We start from the raw sequence: 18,044 nt of genomic DNA on the forward strand, positions 1-18,044 counted from the left end.
GTACGAACGTGTCGGGAATCGTGCCATAACGTTAAGAGAGAGGTTAAGGAATAGGTGAAGAACTACTTAGCGATAAGAACGTTTTGGGGAACCGGGCCCAGAGTTTTTAAAAAAGTCAAAACAATGAAGGATGCCACAGACTTTTTTTTTTGGAGGAGTAGGCCTATGGGTGGAATTTTCACATTATATAACATGATTTTACTATCTTAATTTTAAATTTATTCTTAAAATATTATGACATTCATTTTATTTAGTTATTTTTAAACATGGCACAAAAATGCTGCCGTATAGGCTACTGAATGCAGACACAATTTTGGCACATCAGCCCAAAAAACAAACAAACAAACAAAAAAAATTATAATAAAATAAAAAACAAACAAAAAAATATGCAAGTGATTGCGCTGGCGCCCCCATGTCCTGCAGCCTTTAGCTTCCACTCTCCGCTCAAACGATTGGATATGCACCTAACCTTGAAATTTATCTCGGTTAAATGTTTAAATTAATGCTGTGAAATGCATGAAGTGTTTTATGTCTGTTTATTTTAGGCAAGTCCTGTTGGTTTGAGAAGGCTAAATTGATCAAACATAATGCTCAACTCACTGTCTGCCGCTGCCGCTTGGTCGTTCCTTTTAAAAAACTAAAACTTGAATTTAACAAACATAAAATGTTCCAAACATATTTCTAAAATAACTTAATAAAGAAACAAAAATAAATATGACCACTTTGCCATTAAAAACCAAAACTGAACTATTTTAATAGCTGTGTAATGGGGAAGAGAGAGAAAAGTCACGGTATCCAGTCGGACTCGGGCCGAGAATTCTCATAAAGCTGTTGGACAAGGGCTGGGCAGGGCTCTATTCGTTCCCTCGTTGCCACCAAACTGACCGGGCCCATATGCACCTGCATACCCTGCATAACCAGACGCTACACCACTGATCTTATGTGTTCTTATCTGTTCATAAAAGTTTTATGTTTAATATAAGGAACGGCAGAGACATGTTACAGGTTATAATATAATCCAAAAATCATGGCAGTTTAATACGTTTAATCAGTTGAAACGACTTTCGCAGTCAATTTGATTCAACTTAACTCATATTTAACTGTTGCTTCTTGTCATTGTAGGCTTAGGCTACTTTTTTCAATGAATTTTAATGAATATACTAATTAATAAAATTTATATTATTTATTTTGTATTGCATATTGTTCATTCATTTATTTTTAACACCGCACCCCCAGCACCCCCATTTTTTTCGTGGGCTACACTCCAGGGGGTGCTGCAGCCCCCTCAGCACCCTTACTCCCCGCGGTAATGAGCACATACAACAAGTGCAGAACTAGATCTTAGCTGCCGCAGGATGTCAGATATTGGGCGCAGGATCGCCCTAGGAATAGGCTACTCTAAGATATGGACACTCTTTTTATTTAGCCTTTTAAGCGGGAAAATGTTTTGAAATAAAATATAAAATTTTCTAATAGATACAACTTAAATAAGGAATTACCAGCTCCGCATTTGACGCAAGAGGTACGTCAGCGCTGTGACAAACACACTCCTTCGCATCCATTTAAAACAAATGAAATATTTTCTAGTTTTATTTTTAAACATCCAGAAAGACACTGGCAACATCTTTTATTGTGTGTGTGTGAGGGCATTAAACTTTGAAGATTGTTTAAAATAAGAAATGTAAGAATCTAAAGTGATTAATGTGAAATAAATCTAATACAAATTGTTTATTTGAAATTTATGCAAGAACCACCGGACATCAGCTGAAGTAGGGAAACTCTTAGAAAAAAGGTTAGCAGACTAGCATTGCAGATCATCTGGTCTACAAACCCTCCCTCACCCCTCCCATCTATGTGAGGGGTCTGAAACAGACCGTCAGTTTCACATTGGAGTTTACCCCTGGAAGGACCTTGGAGTTTTGTTTATTTCAACTTAAACATTTTTGTTTTATTTTTAATTCATGGAATGGACATCACTGTTCACATAAAAATGTAAGGCGATTTTATATTGTCATCTAAAACTATAGTAAATGATTGTGGCATAATAGGTAAAATAGGCGTGATTTCCCGAATTGAATTTAGGGCGGGTCTTTTTTCGTCATTGATTGGTACAGTCTATAAAAGCCATTGGCTTATGTACCTGGGCAGGCGTCATTTGCCGGGTGGGGTTGGGCTTCTGCTGTTTCTGCTGAACGTGACTGTGGGTCGGTAAAGGTGGGTTAATGCAGCCTTTGGTGTATTGCATTTGCTTGCTTTATTCTGGTTTTAGTTTGCTTTATTCTGGTTTTAGTTTACATCACTTTTTTCACTTTAGTTAATTTGCGTTTGTATCTGGTCTGTGCTCTCGTTGTTAGGAGAGCGGCTGTGTGTACAGCCTTGTTTGGCGTCTTGCCGCTGCTGCGCTGTTCGGCTGATGAAGGTGACTATGGGGTGTACTATATGCACTTTTTGCTGATTGCTAAGCAAACGGAGGAGAACTAACGTGTATACGCTCACCAGCCGTCTGGACAAAATCCCATAGTATTCAGGCGTCAGACGTAAGATACGAGACGTTAGACGTCACGTGTCGGAGCTGCGCTCAAACTGCGCGGAGTATGGGGTGTGATTTAAGCACTTATGAGGTGTATTTTGTGCAATTTTTGCTCTTGCTATGCAAACTGACAAACGTGAGAACAAACGTGTATATGCTCGCCAGCCGTCTGGCCAAAATCCCATAGTATTCAGGCGTCAGACGTAAAATATGAGACGTCACGGTCACGTGACATTGCCGCGCTCAAAGTGCACGGTGACGTCGTGGCGGACGTAGCTTTGAAGGATATTTTTACTTTGCGTCTGGATTACCTACGTGTGGATGTGCGTCTGGATTACCTACGTGTGGATGTGCGTCTGGATTACCTACGTGGGGATGTGCGTCTGGATTACCTACGTGGGGATGAGCGTCTGGATTACCTACGTGGGGATGAGTGTCTGGATTACCTACGTGGGGATGAGTGTCTGGATTACGTACGTGTGGATGAACGTCTGGATATTAACTATCATCATTATTATCTTTACTTACTGTTGTGCTCTAAGTAAGGTTTTAATTTGGGATATAAAACACACACACACACACACACAGTTTGATATATTTATCAAACCAAGTTTGAATAGATGCAAAGAAAACAAGATCTTAATAAAACATTTATGCAATAAGAAATGAATACCAAACTAAGTACTATTTGAAAAAGTTTTGTTTTCATAAATCCACTAGACACTAGGAAATAAAGAAAATTGTTTATTTGTTTATATAGACTGTATATAAAAAATTAAGGGAATACCTAAATCTTAGATTTAATTATTAGCTCTCAATGAATGAAATATCCAGGTTAAAACTCTTCACTTATATATTTTGCATATTGTTGTGGGGAAAAAAATAATGTGACAATGGTCAATGAAAGCCAAAATCATAAACACATTCAGGGCAGGAATTACAGTAACAAGTAAAGTACATTAAAAGCATTAATGTTAATGAGTAATGTGCATGGCCCCACGTGCCCATATGAACTCCCAGCAATGTCTGGGCATACTCCTGATGAGATGGCACATGGTGTACTGGGGGATCTCCTCCCAGACCTGGATCAGAGCATAAGTGAGCTCCTGGACAGTCTATAGTGCTACTTGATGGCTTTGGATAAATGAGATCCCAGAGGTTCTAAACTGGATTTAAGTCTGGAGAATGTGAGGGTCAGTCAATGGCATCAATTTCATCCCGATACTTAGCATGTGGAGGTCTGTGAGAACTCTAAGGATGGTCCTCCCCAGACCACCCTTGCTGTTGCCTCTCCACAGTACTTGTTTTCACTTGTATGCCTTCATCATCCAGAGACTGCCTACAGACTCTGGCCACATGAGGCATCTGGAATCATGTGGCCAGGAATCATGTGGCCACATAATCATGCACCAGGAAGGCCTTGGACTGCACCAGCATAAGATCTGACAATAGATCTCATTAATACTGTTCCTGTAGGCAAAACAACGGTGCATGTTTTTGATATTTCCTTCATCTGAAGAGGTGACGAACTGATTGGGATGAGGTTGGAAGTGCTGGAAAATGTGTAGTGTTTGGTGTGCCTTCAGGAACAGGGTTGGGAAACATTGACGTTGCCTTTTTTATTTGGTAAAATACAGTAACTAAACGTGTACAAATAATAATGACAATCATGATTTAAAGAGAGTGGAAAGTGAGTTTACTGTATGTACAATAATCAAATTTCTGTTGTGTAGGCCTACTGTAAAATCTTTGTGTAAGGTTTGGTAGGCCTACTCTTATTTGTATGTCTGTTAATGACCCTTGAACCACAAGGGCTATAAACAAAATGATATTTCCCCTGAATCATTGAACAAAGTCATTACATATTTGATTTCCTTGAGGTATTTTTCCCTTTACTCTCTATTTTCGATTTTGCTGCCAGCAGTCATTATGTAACATCTAATGATGTGTAATCTGAATGGCTTTCCATTATGAGAACGAGTTCAGTCATGTGTGTTAAATCAAGTGTATTTGGCGAATAGCCACAAGGTGGCGCAGTAATTCACCTTTTTTGCCGTGTCAGTGCCAAACAATGGATTATGTAGAAAATTATGCATAACATATACTTGTTGGACAACTCATAACTGAGGCCATACACTGTCTTTAATACAGGACATTTTGCATTGTTGAACTGTTAACATCATGTGAGTGTTTATGCTATGTGCTATACTATTGATGTGTATTTGGGTAAGACCAGAGCATGAATATTCAACGGCTCTGGGTAAGACATATTTGTCAACTGATTATTAACTTCACTTCTTTCCACCAGACTATGGAAATGTTCACACATCATATGACCTCAGATTTTTAACAAAAAAACCCAGAAATTTTTCTGTTATTCAGAAAAACAAATCAATCTTTTGACAAGACTTCTTATTCAATCTTCTTTCTGCCGTATACCAGCTTCATGTCACGTTCTTAGGTCGTCCTATTTGAAGTAAAATTTCTAAACCAACAGCTGTTATTTAATGGAAAGTTCCTTCAAGCAACAGTAATATCACAATGTTTTTACACAGCTAACATTAACTACTCAAAATTCTGCATAAATATGCAATGTCACATAACAGACAGACAATTATTAGACATTATGTCTTTTCTGAGGCAGTCCCTACCATTACACTTTATTCACAGCAATAACAACAGCAACAATACAATAACATACTAGTTAATATGTTATATTACTAGATAAGCAAACATATGTATTATTTTTTCCGGTACAAGGTTACTTCAGACCACAGAGCGCAGACGTCACGTAGCTTCACACGTAGCTTCTCACGCGATAAGTGGGGCGACGAAAGTGTCATGCTTCTTATCACAAGTCATTGTTCACGACTTCTGCTCACGGAAAAGTACGCGACGATCGACACGACTGATTACTTAGTTTGCAAAGCAGATGCACAAAATACACCTCATAGTCTTGTGAGGCGACGTGCCTAGTTCAGACGTACATAATTCTACATTTCTCACATACGCCGTAGCTACGTCGCCGTCAGGTATACTTCCTACCATGACGTCGCCGTGACGTCGCCGCCGGTCTGTCGTCTGCCGTCCCTATCAAGCCCATTCAAAAATCTACACGGACTGGCGGTGACGGAAGGGTAGACTGCTCCTTCTCCTTCTCCTGCCTAGCTTAGAAAAGTCACGAATCACTCGCCATAATTAGCAAAAACTGCATATAGTACACCCCATAGAGGCGTGGCGGCGACGTAACAAAGAAAGGATTTTTTTTTTTACGTTGCGTGGATATGCGTCTGGATAACGTGCGTGTGGATAAGCGTCTGGATAACTTGCGTCTGGATAACGTACGTGTGGATAAGTATCTGGATAACTTACGTCTGGATAACGTGCGTGTGGATAAGCGTCTGGATAACTTGCGTCTGGATAACGTACGTGTGGATAAGTATCTGGATAACTTACGTCTGGATAACGTAGGCCTACGTGTGGATAAACGTACATTTATAATCATTTGGCTTTGTCCCAGGGGTGGCGTTTCCGTATGGCAGTCGCCATACCCTAGCCCAGTAAGGTGTGCCGTGGAAAATCCAAACTCTCTATTATATTTCGTTATTATTGTTAAATATTTGTAAAACCCTCAAACAGACCAATAGCAGTGATTTAACCACTGAAAAGCATTCAAAAGAGCTTGTCACAACTTTTTAATGCTATGGATCCTCAAACTGTCAGCAAAACCTCTTCACTTCACCCTGCTTCCATTCAGAACAAAGCGCCGCGCAGCCTGGAGACAGATCTCGGCTTGTTTGCAATGCAAGGGTAAATAATGTTTGAATAAGTACAGCGTTTTCTTCACTAAAACAGTGTCTATAAAGGCTAATGTTTGTTGTGTGTTTGAAGAGCGGAGAATAGCTTTTGTCGTCTAGTTGTAACCAATAGGCTACTTTTGTAGGCTACGTTTTAAATATCCTGTGCATATAGCGCTTCATCGTCTATCATGAGATTTGGGTCAAGTGTATTAAACGACATGAAAAACTATAACCCGTAAGTTGATGAAAGCGTATAATGCGACTTGCTGCCTCAGATGCGGCTGTTGTAATGACAGACAAAACCCAGATCTCCGTCATTCGCTGGTCAAAAACCTTGTTAACTCCATTTGAGCTTGATGTTCATAATGTTAAGTGCAAGTGTCTGATAAAGCCACATACCAACTCTGACGACGCAGTGTTTAATTATATATATTTTTAAAACTCTTTTTCCTTTTCTATATGTTTTATATTTCAGTGCTTAGTAATGTGCATGCCTCTCTCTTCCCCATTACACCGCTATTAAAATAGTTCAGTTTTGGTTTTTAATGGCAAAGTGGTCATTTCTTTTGTTTCTTTATAAAGTTAATTTTAGAAACGTTTGGAACATTTTATGTTTGTTAAATTCACGTTTTTGTTTTTTAAAGGAACGACCAAGCGGCAGACAGTGAGTTGAGCATTATGTTTAATCAATTTAGCCATCTCAAACCAACACGACTTGCCTAAAATAAACGGGGGGTCAAGTGTATTAAACGACATGAAAAACTATAACCCGTAAGTTGATGAAAGCGTATAATGCGACTTGCTGCCTCAGATGCGGCTGTTGTAATGACAGACAAAACCCAGATCTCCGTCATTCGCTGGTCAAAAACCTTGTTAACTCCATTTGAGCTTGATGTTCATAATGTTAAGTGCAAGTGTCTGATAAAGCCACATACCAACTCTGACGACGCAGTGTTTAATTATATATATTTTTAAAACTCTTTTTCCTTTTCTATATGTTTTATATTTCAGTGCTTAGTAATGTGCATGCCTCTCTCTTCCCCATTACACCGCTATTAAAATAGTTCAGTTTTGGTTTTTAATGGCAAAGTGGTCATTTCTTTTGTTTCTTTATAAAGTTAATTTTAGAAACGTTTGGAACATTTTATGTTTGTTAAATTCACGTTTTTGTTTTTTAAAGGAACGACCAAGCGGCAGACAGTGAGTTGAGCATTATGTTTAATCAATTTAGCCATCTCAAACCAACACGACTTGCCTAAAATAAACGGGCATAAAACACTTCATGCATTTCACGGTATAAATTTAAACATTTAACCTAGATAAATGAGCGCTGTTAGGCACATATCCAATCGTTTGGATATAAAACTAAAGCGGTCTTTGCTGGACATGAAGGTGCCAGCGCGATCACTTGCATTTTTTTTAATAACAGTGGAAACTAAAAAATACGCCATAATTTTTGCTCCTAAAGGTAAGAGTATGCATCATTCGGAACTGGAAAGGGTTTACTTGTATTTGTGTGCACTCACAATATCAACAAAATCTTGTGCTTTTGTAAAGCAAGGAAAAGAAACAGGATGCGCTTTCTGTCCTCTTGGTCTTGCGCAGGAGTGCTTCACCGACATGATAATATATCTATAGAAATTACTTTTTTAAAATGAAATAATTTAAAATCAAAAACAAAACCTCTTTCATTATGTAATCCGTAAAGATGAATGTCTCTCTAAAGGCACGTCCAATGAGGAGATGGCAAGTCAGGTTGGCTCAAATTAATTTTTGCAACATTGACTCAGAAAACATTGGTTTATTAACAAATACAAATATCCCCTCACTATTTTTTACTTTTTTTTGTTTGTTTGTTTGTTTTCAGTAGCCTATACTGCAGCATTTTTGTGCCACGTTGAAAAATAACTAAATAGAATATTATGACGTTAATCGTATTTAAGAATAAAATCAAAATTAAGATAATAAAATCATGTTATTTTGCGTGAAGTTAATGTGAAAATTCCATAAATATGCCCACCCTTACGAAAAAAGTTTATTCAAGTGTGCTATTAGTATACTTTTAAACTAAAAATAGGAAATTATACTTTGTCTACTTATGTACTTCTCAGAAATGGGCTTTATGTACTGCTCAGAAATATACTTAAAATGACATTTAAGTATACTTGACTTATACTTGAAAAAAGTCTAAATATATTTTAGCTATAATTGTGCTCCTAGAATCCGTGTTTTCATTGTTATACTGTAGGGGGCGCTAGTATAACAAGTCAGGTTGTACAGAATAACAAGTAGTATAGTATAGTTTGTAGTATAACAAATCCTTCTGTACAGAATTTCCAAAAAACACAAGTGAAGAAGAAACCGAAACAACAGATGCTTCCACATGTAATCTAACACGATCATCAGACATGAAACCGTATCAAAACTATGTAACATTATGGAATAAAATGTCGACCTAATAATAACTGTCAAGCTTTGGGGTGTTGATTGACTTTATCTACATTTTGATTATCATTCTGAATCCAATTCATAGTCTTTTTTTCAGCTTTTTGTTCAAAGTGTTTCTTTCTTTTTATTTATTTATGAAACTTATCCACATTCAAGTGTTTAAAAAAAGAATGCATGAAGCTAGAATAAAATGGTTTTGTTTACAAGCAGATACCCTGTTCTTTTGATGTTTTGTATGTTCAGATATTCATGTAACATATATACAAATTAATACCTAAATAGGGACATAGTAGTATAAAGTATGATGTAAAAATGCTACTACAAATATTTAATTAGTAAACTATCAGTATACCTATAAGTTCCCTTTTAGTATAGTTGCAGTACAAACCAAACATTTTGATGTAAACTAGTTGTGTACTCAAAGTTTACTACTGTTATACTTATAAAAGTATACTTTTATATACTAGAAAGTGGGCCAATTTAGTCCCAAGGAGTATTGAAATAGTACACTTACAAGTATACTACTAGTACACTGATATTTGTATACTTACTACATAAAGTATACTTAAAAATATACGTGTACTTGCTAAAATAAACTTGAAGTATACTACTTTTTGGTAAGGGTACTCCAAAAAAAAAAAAAAGTCTGTGGCTTCAGTCATTCTTTTGACTTTTTCAAAAACTCTGATCGATTCATGAGACATTCGTTTGTATTAAATTGTTCTGATTTTAACATGCATTAAAGTATTCATGTTTATTTCATGCTGCAAACATTAAAGAGGAAAATATAATTGATTCATATGCAGCTTGAACTGAGGCGAAGCTCACTACAAATTAAAGAGTGTAAAAAGACATTTATTGTTTGTATTTTATCATAAAATTGACTGAAGGCTGAGACTTTGTATTAACCAGGCACAAAGCTGCGATTGAGTGGCTTGCGTGCTACAAATAATGGGCTTGAAAACTTTAAACATAATTTCCAAGCATTAGCCTATACCGTAAATAAAACAGTTTGTGAATAGTCACGATTCACGGATCATTATTTACTTCAGAAAAATCAACAATAGGGTCTAAGTTAAGTTAACCGAGTTGGAGCCCATAACGTTTGGGGGGCCATACAAATTATTTTTTTGCATATGGGCCCGGGGCTGACTCATTTCGCCACTGTCTCCCTACGACTGTAATCATAAGGCTTCAGTAGATATCAACACATGAACAATAGGCTACTATATGAGCTACAGCCTTATTTTAATAGACCTAACATTTGAAAATGTCAAACTGGGTAGAACAGTTTCAAAACATTTTGAAATGGGCCTAAACATTTATTAATCATTTATAATATATAGGCATGCATATGAACATGTACAGTAGCCTACAACAAACTGCTCTTGTAATAAGCAGCTGTATGACATGAAAAAACAAAATCTGAACTCTGAAATGATAGACATCTGCTGATCATACAATTATCTAGTTTTCAGAAATGAGGTCCACTGTATAGTGAATAATTTTTTTTTCTTTAGAGACGTGTTTAACTATTACCATTAAGTTCATATGTGCTCCGATTAACATTAGCCTATATTATTATATTGTATTATTTTATTTAAACTGCAACTGTGAATATATTTAGACGCTCCATGTTAGTCACTGAATAGGCTTACATGTTTTTTAATTGATTTTTAGGTGATATTGCTTGAAAAGTGAATTATAATGAGTGCTCAAAGAAAAAAAAACTAAATTATTTATGCTGTTTATTATCAAAGCCTATGTGATAACATAACCTGAGGCTGAAAGCTGTGATATTAATGTGATTAACATTAGCCTATATTATTATATTGTATTTTATTTAAACTATAACTGTAACATGGAGCGTCCAAATATATTCAGTCACTGAATAGGCTTTCATGATTTTCAATAGATTTTTAGGTGATATTGCTTGAAAAGTGAATTATAATGAGTGCTCAAAGAAAAAAAAACTAAATTATTTATGCTGTTTATTATCAAAGCCTATGTGATAACATAACCTGAGGCTGAAAGCTGTGATATTAATGTTGTCCACTAGAGAGCACAGGATAAGGAATAGGCCTATTTGAAGTTTATTTAGAAAAATTAATTTCCACACTTTTGAACAGAAATAAATGTGTATATAACTTTCTTTTAACTATGATGTACTGACAGTATAGTTTTATATAATCAGTGTACATTGTTTATCCCAAAGATTTTCCAATTGTTTAAATGTTCCTAAATGCTGTCTTAGTTTTTCTCGATTACTAACACACAATTCACCACTTTGTCACAACTATAAACACATTCTCGTGACAAACTTGTACAAACTTCCATGTCAAAATCAAATACTCCAGGCAAAAACCCTTACTTCTATCAATATCAAACTTTGGCCTCAGATGGCAAAACCTACAGTTCAAATACACAGACAACTTCCCTGCCCAGTGAACAACACTAGTGAGAGATTCAGAACACTGTAACAAAAACCTCTTATTGGGATTCAGAAATTATTTGGCAGCTAAATGTCTTGGTATACAACACAAATGAAAAATGCAGAAAGAATAAAATACACCAATAAGCTTTATGAAACCTCAGTTTTCATTACACTACTGTAAGTGATCTTGCAGTAGATGATCTTACAAGAGAAGTAAAGTTCAAAAACAAAAGCACTAAATATCAAATAGGTATGTAACATAATACCGTATACTGATGATTGCATACATAAATAAATTGGCCAAATTTCATTACAGTAGTATATAGTACAAAAATACATTTCTTGGTCTTTTGACAAAACACTTTCTCAACCTCCCTTAGGCAGTTGTCTTTCAGACTCGGATCTGCAAAAACACGGGTAACCAAAAAAACAGGCTAAATTTGACAGTCACAAGTTTGAGTGTGTACAACATGTCATACTGTTTACTGGAGACCGAATAGTGAAATGTCCCTTATATAAAGTACTGTTACTCTAGTTACTATACTGTACTACACTGTGTAAGCAGTGTAAAACCCTGTCGGTGATTCTTTCAGCTCTCTCTCCAGTGCTAGGATGCATTTTTAAAGCAGTCACCTGTGCTCCTGTTTATACTATTCTGAGATTCTGACTGGTGTGTAATCAGTTTTGCTACTGAATGCTTGCTTATGGATAATTGTGTGTTGTTTGAGTTCTCACTGTGACAGAGTTAATTATATAATGTGATTTATGAATGAGAACACAAAATATCTGTAAAATGAGGCCAACTTTGGAGAAATCATAAAAAAATTGGAATGTGTGTATTTATGCATGCCAGTATAATATATAGCCTAGAATATTATAATTTCTAAACTACTAAATGAATTAGTAAAACTTGATTGAAGTGTTTACTCATGGTCCATTGCTTACATTATGAATGCATCTTTAATTTAGAATTTGGTCTTTTGGATTTAACTGTTAATGCATTAAGCCATTTTTCGATTTTGTTTTCTTGGGGACAAAACTCTTAAACTCATAAAAATGGTGTCTTTCCATTTGGATTACACTGCCATTATCTTATACAGTACATGGCACTTACAAGAAAGCTGTGAATTGGTTGTTCTTGGTTGTTGTTTTACAAGTTATAAGCACTTTTTCTAAATAACATTTGCAATATTAGCTAATCAATGAACTTACAGTGTAATTTTTATTTTACTCATATTTTCGTCAACATTCTGAAGATTATGGAATATTCTGGGATTTGGCGGTACTAAAATGTTATAACAGGTTTTTTTCTTTTCGCTCAAAGCAAAACAAAAAACACTAATCTATAGCACTTAAGACATTTGACAAAATCACACACAGACTGGCAAAAGGTACTGCAGAGGACACGGCGCAGACCTCATTTAGCTTCTCGGGTATCTTCTCAGGCAGCTTCTCACGCGAGAAGGGGGGCGACGAAAGTGTTGCGCTTATCACACGTCATTGGTCACGGCTTCTGCTGACGGCAAGGTACGCGACGATCGACACGACTGATTGCTTAGTTGGCAACGTAAGTGCTTAAATTACACCCCATATGTGACTGCATCTGGTCTGTGCTCTCGTTGTTAGGAAAGCGGCTGCGTGTGCAGCCTTGTCTGGCGTCTTGCCGCGGCTGCGCTTTTCGTCTGATGAATGTGACCGCATCGGTCGTCCTCCAGGTATGTGTTTGTTTATTTTTTATTATACGCTTATCAGTCGTGGAAGGGATGCGAATCTCAATTTGTGTTATTTCAGTTAATGTTTTGTGTACGGGCATCGGCTGTTGCATGTAGGCTGTGTATTTAATCATTTAGCTTCATCCTTTTCCCGCAGCGGTCGTTTGGGTGGATCATATCCCCGCAGTGGCGTCACCGCTGTCTCGTTCCAGGTCGAACTTCATGGAGTCTGTAACCAGATGGATAGACTACCACTTAGACAGGCCACTTCTGTTAACTCTAAATTTGTTTAATGTCATCGATATTTGGAGGGAAACTTTTCCAAATATTAAGTCTTATACAAACCCAATTCCAAAAAAGTTGGGACACTGTACAAATTGTGAGTAAAAAAGGAATGGAATAATTTACAAATCTCATAAACTTATATTTTATTCACAATAGAATATAGATAACATATCAAATGTTGAAAGTGAGACATTTTGAAATGGCATGCCAAATATTGGCTCATTTTGGATTTCATGAGAGCTACACATTCCAAAAAAGTTGGGACAGGTAGCAATAAGAGGCCGGAAAAGTTAAATATACATATAAGGAACAGTTAGAGGAGTAACAAGTTGTTCAAGACAGTCTCGTATTGATTACTGGCTTGTATCTCAGTGTGTCAAAAACTTTAATGCTGCTATTAGCATTCTTCCCTCCCCTCTAACTGATCATAGGGCCATTCTTATTCAATCCCCTCTTTCCTCTGTCAATATTTCCTCAAGTCCTAGAGCATCTTATTGGAAGCTTAACTCCTCTTTGCTTACATATGACCAATTCAAGAATACCATTTCATTTGATTAAATACTACTGGCTCAAAGCAAAAATTAAAATAAATATGGTCTGAACTGGGAGCTTCTTAAAGACGAAGTTGGCAAATGTGCTAGCAATTTTGGCAGTTATCTAACTAAACTCAAAAAATGGGAAGAGGAGATTATCGCTTCTAAAATAGTATCCCTTCATAACAAAACTCAGTATGGTTTGTCAGTTTGCAATTCAGCAAGTTCTACTAGCTCAGCTTCTAAGTTAGACTCAGTATACAAGTACAGGGCAGATGGCTCCTTTATTTGCTCTAGAAGAAGATGGCTTGAGCAGGGAGAGCAAAGCACAGCTTACTTTTTTTAGAATGGAAAAGAATAATTCTAGAAATTTAACTATTAACTCTATGAACATTAATGGTACAGTTTCTTCTGACCCTAAACAAATTGGTACTTTTTGTGCAAATTTTTATACTACTCTTTACAAGTCTAATTATTGTGAGGACTCGGCATCGTTGTTTTTTCAATCTCTGAAGGGGATTAAGACTTTATCTATTAATGAGAAGATCACCTGTGACCGAGATATAACTGTTTTTGAAATAATAGAATCTATCGAAGCTCTTAAGAACAACAAGTCTCCAGGGACTGATGGGCTGACAGCCGAACTTTACAAAAGGTTTGCTCAAGAACTAGCACCTTTCTTACTGGAGACTTATTTAGAAAGCATTGAATTCGAAACACTCACTCCGACGTTATCACAAGGCCTACTCACTTTAATACCTAAACCTAAGAAAGACATTCTTTTTATAGATAACTGGCGTCCAATTTGCCTATTAAACTGTGATTTATACAATTTTAGCTTTGATATTAGCCAATAGACTTAAATGTGTGCTGGGCTCAATTATAGATGGAACCCAGTCAGGTTTTATCCCTAAAAGGCATATTGCTAATAATATTCGCCTAGTCTTAGATTTTTTAGACTAGGCCGAATTGGTAAAGGAGGAGAGTTTTATTTATTTTTTTAGATTTTTATAAAGCTTGTGATTCTCTTGAGCACATTTATTTTACAATCTCTGCTCAAGTTTGGCTTTGGTGATTTCTTTTGTAAAACTATCCGCACTTTATATAAAAATGGTACCTGCTCAATTAATCTTAAATCTGTTGCTTAGATTTGAAGTGTTCAGAGGAGTTCACCAGGGTTGCCCAGACTCACCATACCTGTTTGTAATAGCATCCCAGCTCCTCACCTCTTATTTGTTGAATAGTAGTTTACAAGGTATCAATATAGCTGATAATCATATTCTCATAAGCCAGTTAGCAGACGACACCACTCTCTTTCTAAAAGATGATTCACAGATCCCTGTTGCTATAGATTGTATTAAAGTGTTTTCTAAAGCCTCTGGCTTAACTTTAAATCTAGATAAATGTGAGCTGCTTGCCATAAAGTCCTGCTCTGCCTCTTCCCTTTTATAATATCCCTGTTAAATCTCATGTATGTTACTTGGGTATAACTATTTGCAAAGATGACAATATTAAAGGTATATTAAACTTTGATCCAGTAGTGGCTAAAACTAAGAAAAAATTAAATTCCTGGCTCCAAAGGGTCTTATCTTTAAGAGGAAGGGCACTCCTTGCCAAAGCTGAGGGTATTTCGAGAGTAACCTATCCTGCTCTCTCTTTGTATGTGGATAAGTCTGTGTTGAGGTCGATAGAATGCTTTTTTTCTTCCTTTGGAAACACAGGAGACACTATATCAAAAAATCTGTCGTTATAAACAGCTATGATTATGGGGGTCTAAATTTTCTTGACTTTTCTTCCTTAAACAATACATTTAAGATAAATTGGTTGAGGCAGTTTTTGAATGGTCCCGATTCCTTTTGGAATGCTATTCCCAATTATGTTTTCTCCAAAGTTGGTGGTCTCCCCTTTTTGTTGGTATGTAATTATAATATCTCTAAATTACCTATTAAATTATCAAACTTCCACAAGCAGATGCTATTGGCCTGGCACTTAATATATAAACACAACTTCAGTCCCCACCGTTATTTTATCTGGAATAACCATGATATGTTATAAAAATAAATCGATTTTTTTCCTGATTGGTTTAAAAATATTTTTGGTTTCTCAGCTTTTAAATAGTAATGGTTATTTACTTTCTTATTCTGAGTTCTTAAGAAAATGTTGTATTCCGGTCACCCCATGTGATTTTGCCATAGTGCAATAGTTCCACTCGGAACGGCGTCCATAACTATTAAAAAACTCTGTTGATTCTGTACCCTCCTTTATTTCCCTGACTAATCCCTGTGAAACCGTGAAAGGGTAAATTTGCTTTGTGCTCAGCCCTTCTTTCAGGAATAGAAAGATTCGACATCTTTTTCAGAATGATATAACTACTGTTCCTTCTGTTGTATTTCACTGGAGTAATTATCTTTGATATTCCTTGGAAGAGTATGTGGTCGTTACCCAATAAATATTTAATTACGAACAAGGTTAAAGAGGTATCCTTTAAATTGCTACATCGAGTTTACCCTGTGAATGTTTATATTAAAAAAATGCTTCCGGAGAAGGATCCTCTTTGTTCCTTTTGTGGAATGGTAGATGAGTCTATCTCTCATCTCTTTTGTGAATGTACCCATGTAACCATTTTTTGGAAAAAATTGTTAATTTATACGTTCTTCTCTCTTAGACAATTTTTCTTTGTTGTACAAGGATGTTTTATTTGGTTTTTATCATGTTAAGAATCTAAAGGACAAATATTTTCTAATAAATCTATTTATTTTGCTAGCAAAATTATATACATAAGTGTGAATTTTTGTCTGTAAAGCCCTTATTTCTTATATTTAGTAAAGATCTGAAGTATTACTTGGAAACAATATCTACCTCCAGCAATGTTAAAGCCTTAAAATCGATAACATTGTGTGCATCTTATAATATTGGTTCTTTCCTATAATGTACAGTTGACTGAATGCTCTGTGACCTTTTGCATGGTTGTTAAAAAGTGCCTTTTGAGGCACCTTTACTTTATATAATGTAATTTATATTACCCCTGGCCCTGTATGTTTGTTGTGGTATTTTTTTATTTCATTTGGTTTTGTGATTTTGTTGTTACTAGGGTTGTATATTTTTGTATACTTGTTGCTAATCCTAAAAGGAAGAAGGAAAAAAAAAAACTAAGTCTGTGTGTGGGTCAGTGGTGGACAGTATTTTTTGTTTATTTAGTCATTTAGCAGACGCTTTTATCCAAAGCGACTTACAAATGAGGACAATAAAAGCAGTCAAAACTAACAAAAGAGCAACAATATATAAGTGCAAATGACAAGTCTCGGTTAGCCTAACGCAGTACACTTAGGAAGGTATATATATATATTTCAAAGCTGAATTTTCAGCGTCATTACTCTTCAGTGTCACATGATCCTTCAGAATCCAAACACACACACAAAGAAAAACAAGTAGAATAGAAAAAATAGAAAGCTAGTGGTTGTTAGTTTTTTGTTGTTGTTTTTAAATAAAACAAAAGAAGATAATTATGAAGTAGAATTAAAATAGAATAGAAAGTGCTAGAGTTAGAGGGTCAAATAAAGGTGGAACAGATGTGGTTTTTAGTCGTTTCTTGAAGATGGTTAAGGACTCAGCTGCTCGGATTGATTTGGGCAGGTCATTCCACCAGGAGAGAACAGTTAATAAAAAAAAGTGAAAGTGATTTTGTGCCTCTTTGAAATGGCACAATAATACGCCGTTCACTTGCAGAACGCAAGCTTCTAGAGGGCACATAACTCTGAAGTAATGAATTTAGGTAAATGGGTACAGAGCCAGTGGTGGTTTTGTAGGCAAACATTAATGCCTGAGTTTAATGCGAGCAGCTACTAGTAGCCAGTGCAAATTGATGAACGGAGGTGTGACATGTGTTCTTTTCGGTTCATTAAAGATTAATCTTGCAGCGGCATTTTGGATTAATTGTAAAGGTTTGATAGAACTGGCTGGAAGACCTGCCAAGAGAGCATTGCAATAGTCCAGCCTGAATAGAACAAGAGCTTGAGCAAGGAGTTGTGCTGCATGTTCTGAAAGAAAGGGCCTGATCTTCCTAATGTTGTATAAAGTAAATGTGCAGGACCGGGCAGTTTTAGCAATGTGGTCTGAGAAATTCAGCTTATCATCAATCACAACTCCAAGGTTTCTAGCTGTTTTTGAAGGAGTTATGGTTGATGAGCCTAACTGGATGGTGAAATTAAGTGATGGGTTTGTTGAAACCACAAGCAGTTCTGTCTTAGCCAGGTTGAGTTGAAGGTGATGGTCTGTCATCCAACAAGAAATGTCTGTTAGACA

General features: G+C 36.1%; 1 protein-coding gene and 1 long non-coding RNA gene across 2 annotated transcripts in view; one reads left to right on the top strand and one right to left on the bottom strand.

The window, feature by feature from the left end:
* The window catches only part of arhgap23b (Rho GTPase activating protein 23b), a 69,564-nt gene that overhangs the window by 14,045 nt on the left and 37,475 nt on the right, over positions 1–18,044 (bottom strand). The window lies entirely within an intron of this gene.
* Positions 2,128–18,044, top strand: part of LOC107561641 (uncharacterized) — a 19,010-nt gene continuing 3,093 nt past the window's right edge. Inside the window, exons 1-4 of the long non-coding RNA XR_001605877.1 lie at positions 2,128–2,214; positions 2,355–2,419; positions 12,839–12,927; positions 13,082–13,136. This is a non-coding gene — a long non-coding RNA (uncharacterized lncRNA). The remainder of the gene's footprint in view (positions 2,215–2,354; positions 2,420–12,838; positions 12,928–13,081; positions 13,137–18,044) is intronic.

Source organism: Sinocyclocheilus grahami, unplaced genomic scaffold, assembly GCF_001515645.1.
Source record: "Sinocyclocheilus grahami isolate Dianchi unplaced genomic scaffold, SAMN03320097.WGS_v1.1 scaffold785.1, whole genome shotgun sequence".
In the NCBI taxonomy this organism is placed as follows: Eukaryota; Metazoa; Chordata; class Actinopteri; order Cypriniformes; family Cyprinidae; genus Sinocyclocheilus; species Sinocyclocheilus grahami.